We start from the raw sequence: 25290 nt of genomic DNA on the forward strand, positions 1-25290 counted from the left end.
CGGGAAGGGATTATTTTACACAATAATACGCTTATGGCGTAATTTGACCTCTATTTCTTCAATCTCTCGTGCATACACTGTGTATCCATCATCTTGATAAGCTCTTAGAAGTTGTAATCGTTCAACGTCTTTACAGTATCCTACATCTGCATAGGGTAACAGAGTTTTGCTAATACGTGTAGACAGTTGATGTGCAGAAAAGTGAAGAACTTGTTTTGATGCGGTATGTACTTCTGCAATGTTACCAGCAGATAAAAACTTAACACGGTTTGATTGAAAAGAAGCGGTTAATTTTCTTTTTTCTTCTACTGCTGCATCTTGCTTCCCTTCTCCAGATGTTTGCACAGCTACAGAACATGTTGTTGGCTTAGAAAATAATGTAGAATGAAAATGCTCTGATGGAAAATAATTGTGTTCTTCTTTTTCTTCCGTATGCATCTCCTCTTTATCTGGTGGCGTAGCATTAGTAACAGAAGTTGTAGTAAGCTGTGACGATGTTATATCGTTTCGATCACGCTTCTTTATATCGCGCTTTCGACATTTAGTTGTTTCTATGCGTTCTAGTGGTAAATTACTTACACAAGTGTGTTTAGAATTTACGTGTTGTGTGAGATTATCACGTCTGTTGAACATAGCAGTACGTTGTTTGCATGCATATATTTCGAAGTTATGCTTTACAGCCTTATGTCGTTCAAGATTGTCAAGTCTTGAGAAACTCACACTACAAAGATCACACATAAACATAATAGATGTTTTACAGGTAGATATGACGTATAGTTTTACACTGCAACCGGAAAATAACAACACCGGCAAATAACAATTGCCTATCTTCTGTAAAACTGCGTCTAATATAGAGGAGGAGGAGGAACTATGCCCTGTCAGAGGAGAAGGAGGAGGAGGAGGAGGAAGCTGCTATCTCTACAGATGTTTAAGGTACGCCCTCCTACAAACGGTTTTCGAAGCAAACGCTGGGATGTACCTTAACTATGACTACAACCCTACTACCTTCATACTAACAGAATTTTGTTAAAAAGCACGTGGATTTTAAATTGCCCGCTACTACATGCATAAGGTGGCAACAGTGAGGTTTAGCGCCGTCAAGATGGCAGCAGTGAGGTTAGCGATGTTCATCTGTTTAAAATTCCGCGCCCACGTGGTTAAAGATGGCAGCTGTTATCTTGAAAGGTGTTACAAATTCACGTGGACTTTAAATGCGCGCCACGAAGTGCATGAGGTGGCAGGCAATGAGATTTATACAGCTGAAGAGGACAACTAAGTGGTCGAAACATGTCCTGTAAGTTTTAATTTTATTCACTGTAAGTTTTAATTTTATTCAATTTTGCCTGAGGCATTAATAAAGTTTCGATTAGGTGGTTATTTATACTTACTTCTTTCATTTACTGCTGCTATGTTCCCAAGATTTTTAAACATGGCTATTCTTAATGCTGCTCTTAACGACGTAGAGTACGGAATTCAAATCTTTGTGCTTTCGACAAGTTCTAACTACGTGGGCGTGGATTTTGAACTTCGGCTGATGTCGCAGCATACCACGTGACCGTGACGTTACGACCACATGTTCTTGTTTGTAAACAAAGCCAGGGTACATTTCGGTCACTAGTGCATTGTCGTGTTCCATTTCTACGGCCGCACGACAGGCCCACCTCTTCCAATTACAAGAGGCCATGCAGTTCCGCTGGCGCTAACAATGGATGTTTCCGCACAATTCCAATTGAATATTCAAATATATATAATTATTATTATGGGGTTAGGGTGGGCATTTATCCATTCAAAAGAGAAATGGCCCGGCTCGTGAGTTTTAAAACTGGCCCAGGTAAATAAATTTACTCTTACTAATAACTTACTCTTCTTGGAAATCTCGAAGTTTGATACTCGTGAGCTCTGAGACGATACGGCTCTGTCACGTTATCAGATGGAGTTCGCATATGCTGGAGAAGTCTGATGTTTACAGTATCTACGACAATTTCACCGTCTGAATGAGACGCACGTGCCTTAACACTGCATGAGGTCTAGAGGTCAATAGAGTTAGCTGTTGTTAATATGTTTACCTTCAAGGAGGTGTTACCGGTAACTTCTAATAAGCAGACTTCTCCCCTCTGTAATGGTAGCCCCTTCTCGCAATGTGTATAATTATGTTGTCAAGATTTGGAGCTGAGTGCGATCACTATCGGAGGAGGTGGAACTGCCCGCAGAGGAACATCGTCAACAAGACCTCTACGGTTCCCTACCTCGACGTCACCTCCAGGGAACAGTAGAAAAGCTTGACGAATGCATTCAGATACATAATTACATTCCACGTGTGACTTTGCAAGAGAAAAAAATTGTTTCAAACAAACTTCCTTTGATAGTTGCTTATGTTACAAGCCACTATCATTCTAACGAACTGCAGTTCATATCGTCTCGGATGTATGGCTGAAATTGGATCAATGCCTTCCTTAAAAGCAAATATTTCGGGATTACTATCTGTCTCAGGTCGTGCCCTTTGGCTGAATGGTCAGCGCAGTGACCTTCCGTTCAGAGGGTCCAGGGTTCGATTCCTGTCCGGGCTGAGGATTTTGGCCGCGTCTGGTTCGGATACTGCATGATTTTACTGTCATAACACACACTTCTTCGTTTGCACACGACACGCCACACTACCAAAAAGCTTGAAACTCAGCATTAACACTATCCCCTCCCCAACATGGCCCAACAGCCCAGAGGGGACGTGACCTACCAAGCGACAACTGCTCAGCCCGAAGGCCTGCAAATTATGAGGTGTCATGTGGTCAGCATGACGAATCCTCTCCGCCGTTATCTTGGCTTTCTAGACTGGGGCCGCCATCTCATCGTCAGATAGTTCCTCAGTTGTAATCACGTAGGCTGAGTGGACTTCGAACCAGCCATCAGATACAGGTAAAAAATCCATTACCTGATCGGGAATCGAAACTGGGACCTCCGGTAAGAACCAGGCACCATATTCCCTACACCATGCGGTCGGCATTAACACTATGATGCTACTGATTTTTGAGAAACATACTCTACTCACCATGTACTGGACTACACAAGACTAAACTACACTTTATAAGATACCTTGACCGGCGAGTTGGCCGTGCGGTCAGGAGCGCGCAGCTGTGAGCTCGCATCCGGGAGACAGTAGGTTCGAATCCCACTGTGGGCAGCCCTGAAGATGGTTTTCCATGGTTTCCCATTTTCACACCAGACAAATGCTGGGGCTGTACCTTAATTAAGGCCACGGCCACTTCCTTCCCATTTCAAGGCCTTTCCCATCCCATCGTCGTCATAAGACCTATCTGTGTCGGTGCGATGTAAAAATATCAAAAAGATACCTTGAAAAACTAAATCTTACATAAGCCAGTTTTGATCAGTTTCACGGAGATACCAATAATAAAGGGACACACAAACTACTCAGGACCGAGCAACTCTCGGGAAAAAGGTTTTTTTTTTTTTTTTTTTTTTTTTTTCGAGGGGGCTGTCCTAGCTGGTTTACATTTTCGTAGTTACTGTAACGAATTTACCCATGATCACGAATTAGTATAAATGAATATAACACGATGATTATTAATGAAATCTGAGAAATATTCTTCATGCATTTTATTCCGACCCAGTACACCTACATTCAAATTAAACTAATTTGTACAATTTCTGACTTAAGGATGTAAATATTTCAGTGGTAAACAACTCTCCCCACCCCTCAACCCCCACGGTTTCTCACTTTACCCTATCTCAGACTTCCTTTAATACAGTGCAGATACGGCACATCACTGATGCCAGCTTTTGTAGTTATTTATGAAATCATCAACAAATATTAGTAAAATAATCTTCTTAATGCGAGTAACAATAATACGTTTTAGTAGTGCTTTTACAAGGGTACAAGCGGGAAATGCGTTCTACCAGAATTTAAAGAACCTGGTGAGGAATAAAAAATGGAAATGGCGTATGGCTTTTAGTGCCGGGAGTGTCCGAGGACATGTTCGGCTCGCCAGATGCAGGTCTTTTGATTTGACACCCGTAGGTGACCTGCGCGTCGTGATGAGGATGAAATGATGATGAAGACGACACATACACCCAGCCCCCGTGCCAGCGAAATTAACCAATTAAGGATAAAATTCCCGACCCTGCCTGGAATCGAACCCGGGACCCCTGTGACCAAAGGCCAGCACGCTAACCATGTAGCCATGGAGCCGGACTGGTGAGGAACAGAGAAGTTCCTATGAAATATAAGGAGGTAATGTACTATACCCCTATAATAACGTATGCATCATAGATTTGGACTCTGACAGCAAGGAATGAGTGTAAAATTCAGGCCAGTGATACGAAGTTCCTGAGAAGTATGCTAGGGTAGACAAGGAGAGACAGATTAAGAAATGTCGAGGTCGGGAAGGAGATAGGGGTAGGAAAACGGAGTTATAGGATGGAGGAGAATAACCTGAGATGGTATGAACATGTCATGAGGATGGAGGAGGGAAGAATAGCAAAATAAGTGTTGGAGTCTAAGATGGGAGGAAAGAGGGCAAGAGGAAGACCCAGAGTAAGATGGATGGACTCTGCAAGAACAGTATAAGGAAGAGAAGACTGAACTCGAATACAATTAATGAAGAGGTGTGGTGGAAGGAGAGGCAACGGTGGAGAAGTGCCATCAACACCCCGACCGGGACAAGGGGAAATGAAACTAATGATGATGATGATGATGAGTGTTTTTAAAGGAGCAAAGATCACAACATGAAGGTAAGTTTGAATTCAAGAGGAAAAATTGGGGAAAATATTCGTTTGTAGGAAGAGGATTTACTGGTTGGAATAATTTACCATTTGAGATGTTCGATAAAATTTCCAAATCCTTTGAAATTCTTTTAGAAAAGATTAAGTAAACAATTACCACAAATGCAGACCAGAGGTGATTTAATGGATATCCATGTACCTGGATACATTATTCAAGATACTTGGGATATGGTCACACGAACAACATTTACTACTCGAAATCTGCAACAAATGAAGCAGTTGAAAATGGGGTGGCCACACTATAGCCGTAATTACTGATTCAAGCCCTTGCTGTGAGGTCCGTATACCTTTTTATGATGACTTAAATTCCTTCCTATTTACTAGAGATGTTGTACGGTAATTTTCTTCCCTTTGCCCTGGACGTCTAACTGTCAAATCCACCACAGAGTGCATCTCAAATGGTGTTACGTGTTCACCCACCGAAATGACGCCGTGCCGGGTGAATTCACTATTCCGCGAAGGTATACAGGTGAATCATTCAGTGCGTGTTTTGTGTTCGTGTTTAGATGTGCCATTAATAGATCCAACACGTCACTGTCCAGTTCATGAGCCCTATTAATGTCAAAACCTCCTTTTCTTTCATAAAAGGATAGTCATTAGAGATCCTCTTAATAACAAGTATACCAAATATACCCCTCGGTAAGGAGCTTGACATACCGGATTAAATTCTATATTCGGTCTTACGATTATAGATAAAATTAATCGAAGCTTTGAAATTGTCAATTCCAAAAAGTTTAGATGTTTCCAGTGCCCACATTTGCAGATGTCATCCATACGCCCTTGATACATAAAACTGACATTAAATGTCTTTTATTTGTAATTGTAGCAGCCTGTTTCCATTGAAGCGAACTCCTTCTCGCCGTTTGCTAGCCACATAGTTCCAAATTAAGGCCCTTCGTCCACCGGTGCAACGCAACTGCCATCCGACTCATAATAAAATTTCACATGAGCGTTGTGCGGGAGTCGTTCCGCAGTCGGGCTCCTGCTGTCTGCGCAGTTCTCGTCCACCTGCGCGACTGCAACGCACTCGTCGGACAACTCGCTAACGACCAACTCACAAACGACTGGCTTGTTAGTTGCGTCGCCTGACTCGAGTCAAACGCTCCTGCCATTTTCATAATTTACCACTCGATAACAATTGTATTATGTCAGATCGTGATCAGAAGTTGTGAATGCAACACGTAGAAGCATTAGAAAAGCACCCTTGTTTATTCCACTATAGTTTGCTGAATACTCAAATAAGAACGCTCTGGAAAAGGCATAGAAAGCTGTAGCCAAAGAAGCAGATGACAGTGGTGAGTAATCCTACCTTTTACATAAATTAAATTGTAAGTAGAAGTGTTTAATATCCGTCTGCTATTGGGTGTTTAATCGTATAGCGTATCTATATAAATAAAATTGTAGGGGGTCCGCTGTCTGTAATTTCTTTTGTTTTGCCAATTTTTCAGATATTTATCCGTTTTAGGTCAACTCAAGACCGAATCGGTGGTTTTTACTTTTCGTGTCTGTTTGTCTGTTTGTTTGTCTGTCTGTCTGTCTGTTTGTCTGTTTGTCTGTTCCACCATCACGTCGAAACGGCTGGATAGATCTCAACCAAACTTCACATTTAGAGTATACTCATCCCGGGGAAGGTTTCGATATGCATATCATTTTAAAATCTTTGAATAGACGGGGAGTTTATAGGAAAACCAGAATGGTTTTCCTCCATTTTCTCTTATACTATTGATTTTTTGTAAACTCCGTTTACCGTACATGAAACGTCTCTTCATTATAAACAACTTTCGTTATGTTCATAATTTACTTTACTCTTCACATGACGGAGACATTTACAATTTTCTGCTGGTATCATGCTCTGCATTGAGTGACCGACTGACCGACAATGAGCCTACAGGTTACCATGGCAACGTCTCTGACTGCTTGCCAGCAGGGAAGTAACGTATTGCCATTTTCCTCATCATGCTTTTAAATTCGTGGTTGTTCCTTGGGTAGAAGGCAAGAGAGGCGTCAATCGGCCTGTCTACGGGATATTGGCTGAATATCGTTGGAGGTTATAACCGCCCTCGAATAGATTAAGTATGTATGTATGTATGTTCAGACCATAGCCCTAAGGCTAGTTGGATCCTCAACAGCTCCACCATCAGCTGTCATAAATGGCCTAGGCATCACTGAAGAGGCGTACTAGGAAATGAGGAGTGAGGTAGTTTCCCGTTGCTTTCCTCACCAAGCCAGGAATTGCAATTACAGATTAGTCTGCCAAGCCCACTGAAATGTATGCACCAACTGACCCTATGAGCAACATTTTCACACCATTCATAGCAGGGACTGGCTGCATAAGGAAAGGCATTACTAGCGTTGCTCATACCTCAGTCACTTTCATATTGTCAAAGCCAAGGATAAGGCAGAGACAGATCAATGAAAGTAACAAAATTGCTCTAGCCTATACCAGAGGACGTAGTGCACTGTAAACACTAGGTCCTGCCAGAAGAGGCATTAGATTAAGTAATAACACCATTAGTCATCTTCTGATTATTTGTTTACCTAAGAATCACTGCACCTAAATTTCTCCTCTGTTACCACTTTATTATATCCATAACTCACACCAGCATGATTTTTTGAGGGGTATTTGATTTTCCAATACATTCACTTGGCATTTACATATTTTTCGTTATCCAGCTGTCCTCAGTTATAATCCATTTTCTATTAATTTTCAACTTTCTTAACTGTATTATTTTCTTCCTTAATTACGTCGCATGTACGCGAATGCTAGAAACTACTGGATGTATTTCCACCATGATTCATATTTAGAATACACCTGTCCTTGATAGGTTTTAGGACAAATATTGTTTCTAAATCCCTGAACTGACTGGGGGTTTATACGAAACCGAAACAGTGATTTTGAACTTCCACAAAATATACACAACCAAACTTAATGGAAATCTACCTACCTTGATGGAAATTAATTTCTAAACCTTTTTTCTCATGTGCATCATTTCGATACGAGGATTAATAAGAGAGATATCATTAACGGACCGTTTTTCGGTACTAGTCCCATCGGACTTAACTCACGAGCGGGTGCGTGTAAAGCGTATTCCTTACAACTTGAAAACTACTGAAGATATTCGAACCAAACTTTACATTTAGCATCCACTTGTCCAAAGGTAGGTTTTAAAGGTCAATAACATTTCATGTTTCGGAATGGACGGGTGGTTTATAGGGAACCGAAATGGTGATTTTACTCTTCCACAATATATGCAGAACAAGACCAACCTGACTGGAAATCGACCAAATGTGATGGAATTCCACCTCTAAAACTTTTTTCATGTGCATTTTTTCGTCAGGAGGATTTACAAGGGAGATATCATGAATGGTCAGTTTTGCAGGTTAAGTCCAGCGGACATAGCCCAAAAGGTGTTTTCCATGGAGCAGATTCCTTATCTATATAAATCAAATCGTAACGACTGTGTGCCCCTACATCGACTATTTTGGCGAAATTTTCGTACACCTTTCCGTTTAAGGGGTAATAATGACCATCTGCACTATTTTTGGTTTAGTTTCCTGAAAGTCCTAATTTTTACCCGCCTCGCCCAAAATCCAGATTGCGGCATAATCTGCCAGAAGAAAAGAGATAATTGAAATTTGACAAAATTATACGTTTTAGCCTGTAACGGACGGAAAACATCCAATATCATTAAATTTTTTACTTTTTATCCCCGAAGGACATCGAAATATGCAGGCAATTTTGATGATGGTGCAGACCTTCGGAAAGTCCTATCACATAACGGATTGCACAATCTCCATTCAATTTGGAATGATCTACAACCTTGGTCTTATGACTTTTTGCCGTATCTGTATTCCTTTTACGTTTGATTTTTCTCTATTAATCGATGTTAAGTAAATTTGGACTTTTCACATGCATAATTCATACTTTCAATTACTTATATGAAATACAGAATCATCAAACTCTTCACGAAAATTGGCCCACCCAGTAGCCATATGTGAGCCAAATGCTATGTATGTAGCTGTCACATAATTATCCGAAAAGTAATGAAATGTGAGATAATCTTACAAAAACTTTACCCTGTTCCACGTTTCTAACTCAATCTGACGCAAGAATAGATGAGATATCATAGGACCAGCCACTTAGGCCACTAAATCCGGCGTGTCTTATGGTATAATCCTTTGTCGATATGACGTACGTTTAGCAGCAGTTAATCTGTAAATGAAGGTCTGCAATATTGTAAACACGCATATACTTTCGTATGTCGATCTATGTATATTCACTGATGTCGATTTGTAGCGATCGAGAAAGGGTGTGTCTGCTATTGTAATCAGTACTCCCCACACCGACTTTGACTGGCAGTAGGAAAGGGGTTCTTCTCCAACTCCTGTGTAACTGTCATTAGTAAGGGAGGCCTACCATTTTAATGAATAGTTCACTTCTCGAATTGACTTGCAGAAGGCAAGGGAGCATGCAGTTTTGTTTAAAACTCCCCTACCCGATTGTGTTTGGCAGTAGGCAAGGGTGCCCGCCATTATAAAGAAATGTCCTCATCTAAAATGTGACTGGCATGCTATTTTGATGGAAACTCACCAACTTGGTGTGACTGGCAGTAAGCTGTCTGGCAGTGGGAAAATCGACCTGACATTATAATGATAACGGCACAACTCAATTTTGACTGGTGATAGGGAAGTTGCCTGCCATTATAATAAAATCTCCACGACTGTAATCTGTTTGGAAATAGGAAATGGGGCCTGCCATTGTAACGAACACTCCCAAATAGATTGTGACCGCGCAGTAGGCAATGGGGCCTGCAATTATAATGTAAACTTCCCAACTCGATTGTGAATGGCAGTAGGCAAGTGAGCCTGCCGTTATATCACAAATCCGTAACAAACATTTTACATTGGAAACAACGTATGGGGACATCCCCATGCTCTTTCTCGGATAACGCTAAGAGACATGAAATTTTAAAACAATCTTATTTACTACATGTACACTATTTACTTCGATATTCGAATACAATGTTGAAAACCGTAGCGAAGCACGGGTACATTAGCTAGTTTATACATTGAACCCGACAGGGGCATGATCCAAGGACCTTAGGTTGATATCGATCTCCGTAATTACGCACGCAATGCTAATAAAGGGAAAGAACGCTGAAAATGATTAATATTCATATCATTAATAGAGGTCATACCGAAACTGATTAATATTCATACTATTGAGATAGATAAATTGTGTATTTTAAAATTATTCTACAAGATTTCTTTGTCTGCGACTTATTGCGCAGTATTATCCTTTGTGTAGCGGGGGCCCCGCAGATGAAGCCAAGCCAACTTAGACCCGGGAGGGGTTACGAATGGGGATTCCCTGTGACATCACTCGAGAGAAGACATCCCTCCTCTAGACTCACTGAATGAGGGGAAACTAACTTTTTCGAAACGGAATATAGGAGCCATCTTGGAATCGGACTGGCCAACTTAATTACCTACGAGGTAGAAAATTAATAAAACTCGAATTAGGGGCTCATCTCCCGATTTAAAAGGGATAAATGTTACTGGGACATTTATTTAGAGTGTTTAATGTCCTCTTCCGTGATAACTTTCAGCCGAAGAAAGAATACTGTGTTGTTTCTGCGTGGAAAAGTACTGAGGCCATCTGGTTATTCTCACGACACGTCCTCGACGGAGGGACTTCACCCCGTGTGGTAGGGGAAGCAGAACATATTTTAATTAATTTAAAGAGATTCACCGAAGGATAATTGAGTGGTTATGTCTCAATCGCACCAACTAGATATTGGTCACCGATCACCCGTACTATTTTACCTCGAGTACGCCGGGAATAGGCGCTACGCAAATTAGTGGAAGGGGTATCGCTCCCTAGTAAAAACTACTGCCGGAAGGGACAAGCGTCAGTCCGGGTTTGCGGCTTATCGACGGCGAAGCTATGCTCCGTTAAGCCCTCGTTAGGTCTTTGTTCAAGTGAAATTAATTCCTATTTTAAGTGAAATAATACAATTTGCATAAACAGTGTTTAGTTTGATCTCTGTGACGCCAGTGTTAACTTTTGGAAAACCGTGACGTGAAAAGTCATATTATTATGATTACTATAATATAATAATCTTATGTAGTCGCATAGGAGATCGTGACCGGACGTTCACATTGAACGCTGTTAACCGGAGTGTGAATTAAACAGTGACGTTGTGTCTGTACAGGATTAAGTGCTAGCGGCTCCAACATCATCAAACAATGGCTCATCAACTTCAAGATGGAATGGTAATGGAAGTCATCACCGTGGTGCCCATGGAGGAGGAGTAAACTCAGGATGGACTTCCCGAGTTGACGAAGGCATCATCATGTGATAGAGATGAGTACAAAGTTCTAATATCTGGCATGCATAGAAGGGATGGGAATATTTATTGTAAACTGACGCTGTAAGAGATTAAAAGATGTAGTCCTGTTGAAATAGAGCGCCGGAATGGGCGCGTAGTAATTAAGTCTTAGCTTAGGAAACCGACTACAGGTCTGAGTAATCGAGTGTAAATAATTAAGGGAATATAATACTTTAGCCTCCCATGGGATAGAGATTCATTCATTTATTTATTTCTTGGGAGATTTTGTTTGTTTACGAGCGTCAGAAGACCAGTAATAATTAGTTTATGGGAGTGCAGTGAGAGTAGTTATTAGAGTATTCATTAATTTGATAAGTGTATGGTATGTAAAATGGTAAGTACTACTGTACGCAAGGCACGTCACTACGAGACTCAGTGGCCAAAGTGACAACCTCAAATTCCACCCTTTGAAATACTTAGATAGGGAGTGATGAGATGAATTGATTATGTGATAAAATTTATCAAGAAATGATCCTAAAGCGTGTGTCAAACATCCATTCGCGTGGATAGTAATCAATTAATTAATGTATTGCCGTGTGATGAAAATGTAGCCATATGCCGACCATCGATTAATTAGCAGTCAGTAATCAGATGCTGATTGCTGCGCGAGTGCTTAAGTGTGTTGTAATTGCTGAATAGATTCCACACGATGACCATGTATATGGAATGTAGCGGGTAAGCTATGTAGGACGGCAGGAATAATAATAATAATAATAATAATAATAATAATAATAATAATAATAATAATAATAATAACGATCGGGCAAAGATTACCATTATAATACGGGAGTCGCGATGTGAGATGATATGATACTGTTGGGTAAAGGTGTTGAATTCAAGGTGATTTGCGCGAGTCTTTTTTAAGACCGCAGTTTATTGTGGAAGTACGTCCGAGTGATGTGTTACAGTTTCCTTTTAAAAGGGAATGTTACGCCTGTTAATGTGGGTGTCGACCCTTAGGGGAGGGTGAACCACCGTCTGGCCTTGGCCCAGTGTGTTTTCTTTTTTGTTTGAATATCCCGTAAGCGGAGGAAGGAAGGACGTGGCTGTTAAAAGAGAAGTTGGTTTCTTTCAACGGGAGAAATAATGTGACTTACCTAACACAGCAGAGCAGCGTAATAATTAGCAAGCGACCCGGCCGATAATGGTAGTGTTTGCCAATGAATCGTTGTTTATTGTACGAGTATAATTAGATAGGGATTACAGGACCCTGCCTTCATCGCAAGAGGTTGTCAGTTCGATGCTCAACGTAGGCATTGGAGGCCTACAGTGTCAGAAGGAAGATCAAGTGCCTTTGACGTATTTTTCTTGCATATCATGTACCATGTATGTGTTTTTATGTCATGTGTGGTTGTACATAAGGTCAGTGGTGGTTCTGTCCATCAGCTCGACGATGCCTAGAATAGCGAGGGCCGGTTCGATCCCAGGTGTTGTATCATATGTGTGTATTTTCATTTTTTTGTCATTTCATTGGGAAATCTAGGTCTTTATTAGAATAGGGATTGCTCAGACGTGTTGTCGGACGCATGTTAGTTTTATGTGTTAGCGATAATATAGCCTCAGTGTTATGATAAAATTTCCATTCGCTATATGTCACGATACATCGCTTCGCGATAACGTACTCGTTTCTATCACGTATAACGGACAGAGGTCCACAAACAACCTACAACCAGCATTTGTAAATTTTAATGTAATTCATTAGTGTTATTTAATGCATCATTTCCCATTATCATTAAGGTTCAATAAACCGGTTTGTGAGTTAAATATTTTAATTCGAAGGTGTTCTCATTTTTAGTTATATGCCCCGCTTCTCCTCCCTTGTACGCCTCTAAGCTTACTTTAGTTCAGCGCCTATTTATTTCTTACTTCTTGACCTGTCAGCGACCCTGTAGATCTCATGCTGGTGCCAATTAGGTAGGGGGCGGGTGCATATACAAGATGGCGCGTCCAACGTGGTGCTAGATAAATAGGCGCGTATATTTATAATACCTGACATTTCCACGTGACGCGCATATATACAAAATGGCACGTCCGACGTGTTTTACTGTTAAATAGGGGCGCATATTTACTTTACCTGCCATATAAATACGGCCCAAGGTGGGACATGTTTTACGATTTAATGGGCGTATTTTAATGTTTACTAGGCGCATAATTATCCCACATATCGCATACTATTAATGTGAAGATAGGGGCGTGTTGTGTCGTGTAATAGGCAAGGCATACTTGTGCGGCTTCCAGGAGTGGGCACGATTATTTTGGTAACCCATGTCTGCTTCTGACATTTCCACGCGAGGCCCAGTTCATTATAGTTGAATAAGTGACACCTTGATGTCCATCTTAAATCGTTTTATGAATGAGAACACAGTCATGGTCCAATGATATGGGCAGAGCCATGACATTCGCGTCAGCAGGGGCGTATCCAAAATTCAAGGGGATTAGTTCGAATCGCGGGAAACAATAAAATGAATTTCCCATAAGTGAGGTTCGAAGTGAATAGTGGCTCTTCCTTAGTGCATATCTATTCACGGATATTAGCCAGTGGTGCGTGTTTCGTCACCAAACAACCTGCTATTAGGAAAGATATTTTACGTTAGTATAACCGTGGATGAGAAGGAGTAACCTCACGCCTACTTTTATTTTTCGAGTGGCAGTAGGTTGATTTCATGGGTTCAGTTTGAGATTCTGATGACTTTGTGTGTTTGAAGGACCTCAATGCTGAGGGCATGGGTTGATTTACTGGCACTATACCACATGTGTTGGTATTTAAAATCGAGCCCAATTTTAGAATCACAGGTCAACCGGCAACTGTATTAACTGAATTTGAGGGCTAATAGTATAATCATTTTCGGAAATTTCCCGTTGCTTTTCATATAAATTTCATGAACCTTAATGATGTTAGGCAGTTAGGCAGCTTCAATGATAGCCGTTTTGAGGCTTAATCGCAATGATGATTAAAGTAAAAATTATTTGAAGCTGGAAGAACGTAAAGTTTGGATAGAGGAATCTTTTCCTTTAAAATAAATAATAATTATATATTGTTGCGGTTTGTTGACGCCGACGTTAGCGAGGGGGGTCCTGTCATCTCAAAGCATAGCGACATGGATAGTGAAGCCATGCGGGCTTTGATGGACGCCTTTAAGGCACTTGAAAATAAGATGGAGGAGAATAGTGCGCAGATTAGGGGTAGCGTGAAGGACGATATTAAGACGCTTGAAAATAAGATGGAGGAGAATAGTGCGCAGATTAGGGGTAGCGTGAAGGACGATATTAAGACGCTTGAAAATAAGATGGAGGAGAATAGTGCGCAGATCAGGGACAGCGTGAAGGACGATATTAAGGCGCTTGAAAGTGAATGCAAGCAAGGGCGTGTAGAGGGCAGAGAACAACTAGAGAACTTTGACGGTAAATTAACACATTTTGAGGTTAAATTGGAAGAAAACCGAACCGAGACTAGTAAGATGATCGAGGAGAAATGCAGTAGTTTAATGGACAAAATTCAGGAGGTTCAACAACAATGCGAAAAGGGGGCTAAGGAACTAAGCGATAAAATAGACGCGGTTTCTCAGCTCAATGCCGTTGTTGAAATAAAGGTCGATGGAATAGTTGAGCGGCTTGATCAGGTTGAGACCGGTATCGAGAGAGACATAGCTCGCGTGAATGGCGAAATCGTGGATGTCAAAGGGAAAATCGATCAGCTGAATGGTGAAATGGAACAGGTCAGGTCCAAAGCGAATGACCGCGACACGAAGATCGAAGAGATAAGGGAGCAGGTCGAGGACAATCAGACAAATATCAGGATCGTTGAAGAAAGGACGGAGAAAGCATTGGCGGTAATCGAGGCCCTGGACGAGAAGATTACGTCGGTATCGCAAGCAGCGCAGTCCGAGACGAAACTAACTTTTGCGAGGATACGGAAGGAAGTGTCAGGACAAATAGTAGGAGAGACTGCTAAACAGATCCACGAATGGAGCGAAGAGAAAGGCTCGGAAATGATGGTGAAATTGGAGATCCACGAAGAACAAATTAACTCACTTCGCGAAGAAATAGAGGGAATGAAGAAATTAGACATTCAGGATGAACCACATTTCAAAATGGAAACAGCTGGAATGAAGAAAATGGAATTAGGTAGCGGATCGCACCAGTTAGGCTACAGTCTGTTCAAGGAACAACTACCTGGCAATGAAGAATATAAGTTACCGGCGATGGACGAGAGGACGTCGACCTTGCTTGGCCAAAATTCGTTACCTATGTATAGCCTCTTACGTTCGGCGGACGATAAGCCAAAAAACTTCAAACCAGGCACTAGGACTACGCCAAAAAGTTTCCTCCGCGAGGTAGATGATTATATGGCGGATCATCGGGTACCAGCGGATAGGAAATTACGAGTAGTGGAAAAATTCTTGGAAGACCAGGCCCTTGAATGGTTTAAAGCTTTCCGCTACTGTTTTGATAGCTACGAAGGCTTTAAGAAGCTATTTTTGGAAAAATACTGGGGTTTGGACACGCAGCAAGGGCTGAGGTTAGAGCTTTACTCGAGGAGGTACGCTTCGGGAGGACCCACGAGGTTCTGTGATTATTTCACGTCTCAGCTGGTGAAGATGCGCGAACTGGACACCCTGCCGACAGAAAATGAATTAATAACCGCCATTACGAGGCAATTCCCAGCTGACGTCCAGCGCATGTTAATTGCGGCAAATATTCGTACGGCAGTGGAAGCCGAGCACGTGTTAAGACAATTGGATCAGACGTCTCACGTCGGGCACGGTCGAGCTAGAAACGTAGAAGCCATCAACACGTTAAATGTTCGAGAGGGAGATCAGTCGGTAAACCGGAGTACTCAGGTGATAAGTACTCAGACTGACGCTCAGATAGGCAACCCGAACAGGAATAGTAGGGATTGGCGATCTCCGAAGTGGGAAAACCACCAATGGAAGTATCGAAATGACCAGGGTAGGAGTCAATGGTATCAGTCAGGGAGGTACAACCACGGACAGATCGGCGCACGAGGGCGACGACCTTACGAGAGAACATCTAATTCATACTAGGGTAACCGTGGTCGACCGAACAACAGACTGCGAGAATACTATCGGGGTGACCTGAACGACAGAAGAAATGAGTCACGCCGTTATGTCAGAGATCTGCGAGATACCCAGGCCGGAAACGATAGGTGGAAAGATTCGATGCAGCAGTTTGCTAAGTCGGATGAATGTCGAGGGGCAGAGAGCCTCGAACTACAGGCACATAATGCTGCAAACCGTGCCAGTAATCTTGATCCCCGCGCACCACCATATTCAAGTGGAGGCGGAGGTCAGCTAAAAAAAATTAGGAAAACCGAGTGAGGAGATTTTCGAGGACTACCGACGCAAAGGGGGAACCGTGGACGTCCGTGGCCATCGCATCTTGGATAGTCCAGCCCGATGATCTCGTTGAAGATCCCGTTCAGGCATGTCCAAAACCAATTAGAGCGTTACCCGTTATTTATGTCCGTGTCAACCAGTTGCTGGTTCGTTGCCTTGTAGACACAGGCGCGAGCGTCAGCGTGGTATCTAAAGTATTAGTTAAAGAACTGGAATCGAAGCAACGTATTCCAATCATTCCGATTTCGAATATTAAGGTTCGAGGGATAATTCCGGACCGCACAACTACATGCAATAGCCAGGCCTATCTAGATTTGAAAATTGGGAACAACCTCATATCACATCCATTTATAATTCTGACTAGAATGGAATATAATATCATCATTGGAGCTGATTTTCTTCGGGAATTCATAGCGGTCATCGACATGGACAAAAATGAAATTAGATTCAGGAACGATTCAATTCAGGGAGATGTAAGGTTAAACGACTTCGAGGGACAACACGGGGAGGAAAAAATTTGGACTATGGAGATAGAACAATTGAAACAAGAAGGAGGAGATTGCTTCCCAAATTGGGATGCCTATCGGGACGAGATGATCAAGGAGTTTGAAGGGATGATTTTCAAGTTAGAAGCGGAGAATGAAGGACCATCATTGGCGGAGGTAGTCCAAGAAAAGATCGACGAAGCGAAGATAGGGGAGGAAGACAAAGGCACATTACAGAAAGTCATAGAGAGACACGATAATGTATTTGGTTCACGTCCAGGGAAAATTCCAAATTTCAAATATTCCTTAGTCGTCAACAATTGGGAACCATTCCGGCAACGACCATATCCGATACCTGAAAAGTTTCACGCTGGAGTGAAGAAAAGTATACAGGAGATGGAAGATAACGGAATTATATCAAAATCACCCACACCATTTTTGAATCCGTTGGTCGTGGTGGAGAAGGGCAATGGTTCGTTGCGGGTTTGCCTCGACGCGCGAGCAATAAACCAGCGAATAATCCCAGAGTATGACCAGGCCCCGTGTATAAAAGAGGTCCTTAAGAAGTTCCGGGTCATGAAACTATTTAGTGGAGTTGATCTGACATCATCATTTCATCACGTTGAACTTGACCCAGCCACCAAAATTTTGAGCGGGTTTCTGTTTGACGGGCAAACCTACGTTTTTAAGCGGTTACCTTTCGGATTGAAAACAGCAGGGTCAGCGCTCATTAGGGCACTAGATCGTAACCTCAGTGACGAAGTTAAACAGTTTACGGTGAGGTACGTGGATGACATCCTTATTGCATCAGAAACTTTGCCGGAGCACCTGGAGAAACTTGATAAACTATTAGCTGATTTAGAAAGGAACAACTTCAAGGTGAACCTACCCAAGTCTAATTTCTGCCAAAGGAGTATCCTATTCTTAGGTCATGTGATCGACTCAGAAGGAATTATGCCCAATCCTGTTAAATTAAAGGCAATTCAAAATTTTCCAAAGCCGACGAAGGTGAAACATGTCAGGCAATTTTTAGGAGTTTGTAACTTTTTCGCGGATCATTGTCCGAACTACACCAGTATAGTTGCACCATTACAAGATCTCCTCAAGAAAAACAATAGGTGGAAATGGGACCTCGCATGCGATGAAGCATTTGCTAAAGCAAAGGATCTGTTGGCCCATAGTGTAAAATTAGGATATCCGGACTATACACAAAAGTTTATTGTGCAAACTGATGCGTCGATTATAGGAGTTGGGGCAGTACTATATCAAGAGACGCCCGAACCCGAACAGAGGATCACCTATTTGGCTTTCATGAGTCGCAAATTAAGGTCGCATGAGTTGAAATACACCGTGACCGAACTAGAGATGCTCGCGATCGTGACCGCTCTTAACCATTGGAAGAAATACATTTATGGGTATCCGATTGTGTTAAGGACGGATCAAAAAAGCTCTGACGTTCATGGTGAAATCTGCATTAACAAGCGAGAGAGTCAGCCGGTGGTGCTTCTTTGTGCAGCAGTTCGACATTACAGTTGAGCACTGCGCCGGAAAGGCAAATGTAGTTGCAGACGCCCTCAGTAGAAATCCAGATCCGGAACCTATCGTGGTTAACCAAATACAGTTGATAGAACAAGGGGACCGCGAAATCATAGAAAGGCTGAGGACTATTGGTGAAGAACAGCAGAAATGTCCGGAAATGAAGAAGTTGATCGATTTCCTCCAACGGAGAATACAGCCAGGGACGGATGAATACCGTGAACTTCAGAAAAGGTCCGAGAAGTACCAATTTTTAATAGCATGCTGCATAAATTCGTGGACAAGGACCACACGCAATTCAGGATCGTTTTTCCAACGACGTTGCAGGTTGATTTAGTTTGGCTCGCTCATCACGTTACAGGTCACGCAGGGAGAGATAAAGTGATTGCTACACTTCGGGAAACTTTTATCTGGAAAAATTTGAGGAAAACTGTTCAGCAGGTACTCCTTACTTGCGACATTTGCCAACGGGTAAAACCCAATCCATACCTACTTAAGCAAAAACCGAAGCCGCTGTTGCCAAGTAAACCTCGGGAACTGTTCGCGTTAGACTTTTACGGACCACTTCCCAAGGGAAAGAGAGGGCTTCAGTACATTTTGGTATGCGTGGATGTGTTTTCAAAATTCGTTACTCTCTGTCCAATCCAGAAGGCAAACACTAGAGCCGTCATAAATCAGTTGAAGACTAAAATCATACCACGTATGGGCAAGCCCGAATGCGTCCTTACAGATCATGGGTCGCAGTTCACATCGGGAAACTTCAAGCGAGACATCGACAACTTAAACATCAAACATCATCTAAGTTCTATTAGGCATCCGGAGTCGAATCCCGCAGAACGGATAATGCGAGAAATCGAAAAATTTTGCCGTATTTACTGTCCTAGACAACATTGGCGTTGGGTGTACGTGATTCCTGTTATCACAGAAAGTATCAACGGCACTATCCACGAATCCACCGGCCAAATTCCGTCAGTGATTCATTTCGACAGTTTCCCGAAGAGACCATGGCACGAGGTCTTAAAATGTCCGCAGGATCCTAAACTATCGGTTGAGCTATGCATACAGGAGACAGCAAAACATTTGAAGGCCCAGGCAGAACGAAGATTACGTCGTCTCCGTAACAAGAGGTACCATCGACCACTGCGCGAAGGGGAACTTGTTCTCGTTAAACGACCAACAGTTTCCGATCCACCTAACAAGTTCTACCACAAGTTCGCTGAACTATACATCGGTCCTTACCGAGTCATCCAGAACCTCGACAACAACGCGTACAAGGTGCAAAGCATGGACGGCGCGACCGAAACCATCTACAACGCGGCAAATCTGAAGTTGTACCATACGTCCGGAGGCAACTTAGAAGACGTGGACAACGCTGAAGAACTTGGAGCAACGGAAGAAGAAGACGATGAGGAAGACGGAGAAGAAGATCGACGTGACGTGTCAGATGAAGAGTCGGGACCAAATGAGGAAGCCGAAGAAGTCAATTATTTGGAGAATTTGTTTTCACAGAGAGATCTTGGGGATGAAGAATGTCCAGAATATCAGTACCCGGAGAACTACAGAGAAGCATTGCGTCAGATAGCATATTATTTGGAAAGAGAGAGCCAGGAACTTCGCAAGAAAGCAAAGGTTTGGAAACAGTTGTGAATCGATATTGCCAATTGAATGTTTAGCGACGAAATGTGTCCAGTGCCTGAACCCATTTCTTCTCGGAGAGAGGGGAATATGAACCCGACAGGGGCACGATCCAAGGACCTTAGGTTGATATCGATCTCCGTAATTACGCACGCAATGCTAATAAAGGGAAAGAACGCTGAAAATGATTAATATTCATATCATTAATAGAGGTCATACCGAAACTGATTAATATTCATACCATTGAGATAGATAAATTGTGTATTTTAAAATTATTCTACAAGATTTCTTTGTCTGCGACTTATTGCGCAGTATTATCCTTTGTGTAGCGGGGGCCACGCAGATGAAGCCAAGCCAACTTAGACCCGGGAGGGGTTACGAATGGGGATTCCCTGTGACATCACTCGAGAGAAGACATCCCTCCTCAAGACTCACTGAATGAGGGGAAACTAACTTTTTCGAAACGGAATATAGGAGCCATCTTGGAATCGGACTGGCCAACTTAATTACCTACGAGGTAGAAAATTAATAAAACTCGAATTAGGGGCTCATCTCCCGATTTAAAAGGGATAAATGTTACTGGGACATTTATTTAGAGTGTTTAATGTCCTCTTCCGTGATAACTTTCAGCCGAAGAAAGAATACTGTGTTGTTTCTGCGTGGAAAAGTACTGAGGCCATCTGGTTATTCTCACGACACGTCCTCGACGGAGGGACTTCACCCCGTGTGGTAGGGGAAGCAGAACATATTTTAATTAATTTAAAGAGATTCACCGAAGGATAATTGAGTGGTTATGTCTCAATCGCACCAACTAGATATTGGTCACCGATCACCCGTACTATTTTACCTCGAGTACGCCGGGAATAGGCGCTACGCAAATTAGTGGAAGGGGTATCGCTCCCTAGTAAAAACTACTGCCGGAAGGGACAAGCGTCAGTCCGGGTTTGCGGCTTATCGACGGCGAAGCTATGCTCCGTTAAGCCCTCGTTAGGTCTTTGTTCAAGTGAAATTAATTCCTATTTTAAGTGAAATAATACAATTTGCATAAACAGTGTTTAGTTTGATCTCTGTGACGCCAGTGTTAACTTTTGGAAAACCGTGACGTGAAAAGTCATATTATTATGATTACTATAATATAATAATCTTATGTAGTCGCATAGGAGATCGTGACCGGACGTTCACATTGAACGCTGTTAACCGGAGTGTGAATTAAACAGTGACGTTGTGTCTGTACAGGATTAAGTGCTAGCGGCTCCAACATCATCAAACAATGGCTCATCAACTTCAAGATGGAATGGTAATGGAAGTCATCACCGTGGTGCCCATGGAGGAGGAGTAAACTCAGGATGGACTTCCCGAGTTGACGAAGGCATCATCATGTGATAGAGATGAGTACAAAGTTCTAATATCTGGCATGCATAGAAGGGATGGGAATATTTATTGTAAACTGACGCTATAAGAGATTAAAAGATGTAGTCCTGTTGAAATAGAGCGCCGGAATGGGCGCGTAGTAATTAAGTCTTAGCTTAGGAAACCGACTACAGGTCTGAGTAATCGAGTGTAAATAATTAAGGGAATATAATACTTTAGCCTTCCATGGGATAGAGATTCATTCATTTATTTCTTTCTTGGGAGATTCTGTTTGTTTACGAGCGTCAGAAGACCAGTAATAATTAGTTTATGGGAGTGCAGTGAGAGTAGTTATTAGAGTATTCATTAATTTGATAAGTGTATGGTATGTAAAATGGTAAGTACTACTGTACGCAAGGCACGTCACTACGAGACTCAGTGGCCAAAGTGGCAACCTCAAATTCCACCCTTTGAAATACTTAGATAGGGAGTGATGAGATGAATTGATTATGTGATAAAATTTATCAAGAAATGATCCTAAAGCGTGTGTCAAACATCCATTCGCGTGGATAGTAATCAATTAATTAATGTATTGCCGTGTGACGAAAATGTAGCCATATGCCGACCATCGATTAATTAGCAGTCAGTAATCAGATGCTGATTGCTGCGCGGGTGCTTAAGTGTGTTGTAATTGCTGAATAGATTCCACACGATGACCATGTATATGGAATGTAGCGGGTAAGCTATGTAGGACGGCAGGAATAATAATAATAATAATAATAATAATAATAATAATAATAATAATAATAATACAATAATAACGATCGGGCAAAGATTACCATTATAATACGGGAGTCGCGATGTGAGATGATATGATACTGTTGGGTAAAGGTGTTGAATTCAAGGTGATTTGCGCGAGTCATTTTTAAGACCGCAGTTTATTGTGGAAGTACGTCCGAGTGATGTGTTACAGTTTCCTTTTAAAAGGGAATGTTACGCCTGTTAATGTGGGTGTCGACCCTTAGGGGAGGGTGAACCACCGTCTGGCCTTGGCCCAGTGTGTTTTCTTTTTTGTTTGAATGTCCCGTAAGCGGAGGAAGGAAGGACGTGGCTGTTAAAAGAGAAGTTGGTTTCTTTCAACGGGAGAAATAATGTGACTTACCTAACACAGCAGAGCAGCGTAATAATTAGCAAGCGACCCGGCCGATAATGGTAGTGTTTGCCAATGAATCGTTGTTTATTGTACGAGTATAATTAGATAGGGATTACAGGACCCTGCCTTCATCGCAAGAGGTTGTCAGTTCGATGCTCAACGTAGGCATTGGAGGCCTACAGTGTCAGAAGGAAGATCAAGTGCCTTTGACGTATTTTTCTTGCATATCATGTACCATGTATGTGTTTTTATGTCATGTGTGGTTGTATATAAGGTCAGTGGTGGTTCTGTCCATCAGCTCGACGATGCCTAGAATAGCGAGGGCCGGTTCGATCCCAGGTGTTGTATCATATGTGTGTATTTTCATTTTTTTTGTCATTTCATTGGGAAATCTAGGTCTTTATTAGAATAGGGATTGCTCAGACGTGTTGTCGGACGCATGTTAGTTTTATGTGTTAGCGATAATATAGCCTCAGTGTTATGATAAAATTTCCATTCGCTATATGTCACGATACATCGCTTCGCGATAACGTACTCGTTTCTATCACGTATAACGGACAGAGGTCCACAAACAACCTACAACCAGCATTTGTAAATTTTAATGTAATTCATTAGTGTTATTTAATGCATCATTTCCCATTATCATTAAGGTTCAATAAACCGGTTTGTGAGTTAAATATTTTAATTCGAAGGTGTTCTCATTTTTAGTTATATGCCCCGCTTCTCCTCCCTTGTACGCCTCTAAGCTTACTTTAGTTCAGCGCCTATTTATTTCTTACTTCTTGACCTGTCAGCGACCCTGTAGATCTCATGCCGGTGCCAGTTAGGTAGGGGGCGGGTGCAATATATATAAATAAAATTATTTTCCATACACTTCCCAGAATTCAAAAAGGTTGGTATTTGTGTATAAGTGAAATGGCCTAAAGCTTATTTCTCAAATATCTATGTTATTATCAATAAATATAACATAACGAAGTAGATAATGCACTTTCTGACCATAGCTTATTTACAAATGTAATACGATTTATTTAATACGATGTATTGCCTCTGTATACAAAAGGAACACAGCAGAATCTTTCAAATTACTAAAGTCGTGTGCATTAGAAACAAGGCAGATCTATGACACAGTTCCTAGCTGATTTAGATGAGGCGATTAGAGTAATGATATTAGAGTAATAAAGCCAGATCCCAACTGTCATTGTATTTGTGGATTAGAGAGGGACTGTAAACTCCTATCTACTTTTCATCTCCTTTCCTATCTCCATTCAAGCGTGATCGATTTTTCACGAATGAAAGGATGAACTCAAAATTCCCGCTTTCTTTGAAGCCTTTTCAAGTACCAGTATGGAATGACAATATTCCCATTACGTACCACACGTCTGACAGTCTGGGGCAGACTGACAAGATGGCCATCACAGGACAGTTGCGTCAGTGGATGAAAATCATGCAACGCAACTCTTATACAACTGTCCAAAGCAAGTTGGGTTTAAGTTGGGTTGGGTTGCGTTGCGTTGCACAGGTGGACGGAGAACCTAACATCAAATTTGATTTATAGACTTATATAGCTTTATTAGTTTGCTATAGGAGATGAAGCCACTATCCTAATAACCTTCAAATTTGTTCGCCAGTATACTGTCATCAGTAGCTTCTAATACACTGGGACTCGACATTTTCGGTGGAGAGAGTTCGTACTCACTTTGACATGACGGTCCCTATTGCTCTGGAGAGGAAAGTCTTGTACGGCTTGAACAGCCACCTTCAGGTGCAGGCTTTAGTGGTGGGGACGGAGCGGTTCGGTTCGGAGCAAGTACTATTACGTCATTACTCGGTTAAACCGAGTACAGAACCGAGTGCAACTTTATAGCGGTAAATTTAAACGTTATATTCACCTTCTAAACTACAGATTACATTTATAAAGAAGATTATCAATTATTATCTGTGGCACTATGCTCCGTACTTTCTCTTATTGGTTATTCGCACTATTTTTATAATGTAATATAAATTTAAAACATATCATAACAGACCGTGTACTTACAAATCTGTGCTTGATATTGCACCCGCACACTTCCTGAGTCCCAGACTAGCATTTATCTCAGGGGTGATCAGTTCGAAAACGATAAAAAAATTATATAAAGAAAATCAAATTATATATCGGCGCATCAAATGAACACAGGGATGAAGGGGGCATGCAAATTAAGGTTACGGGGGTCGACTCATTCATGGATACAAATTTTTGACTCCACAATAGGACTGGGAAGTGACAACTTAAATTCCATGGGCATAATGGACTAACTACAATGAAAAGATATGGAAACTGTTTCCTATTGAAATTGCAATGAGGAGCAATTTATTCACTTATTTAGCAAGATACACATGATGACAATTATTACATTGGGACACTTCCATCCTGAAAAATAAATGACATACTACTTGGATTTACCTCACTACTCTGGTAGTGTAAACATCTGGTGAATTCGCCCCAATTGGTTACTGGGATCGAATTCACATCCGTATGAGTGGACGTTTCACCGCTGGAGATCTTCTTTCGGAGACGAAGGCACGACAGTAACTTTTTACTGTCGTCTCCT

Source organism: Anabrus simplex, chromosome 4 (assembly GCF_040414725.1).
Source record: "Anabrus simplex isolate iqAnaSimp1 chromosome 4, ASM4041472v1, whole genome shotgun sequence".
NCBI lineage: Eukaryota > Metazoa > Arthropoda > Insecta > Orthoptera > Tettigoniidae > Anabrus > Anabrus simplex.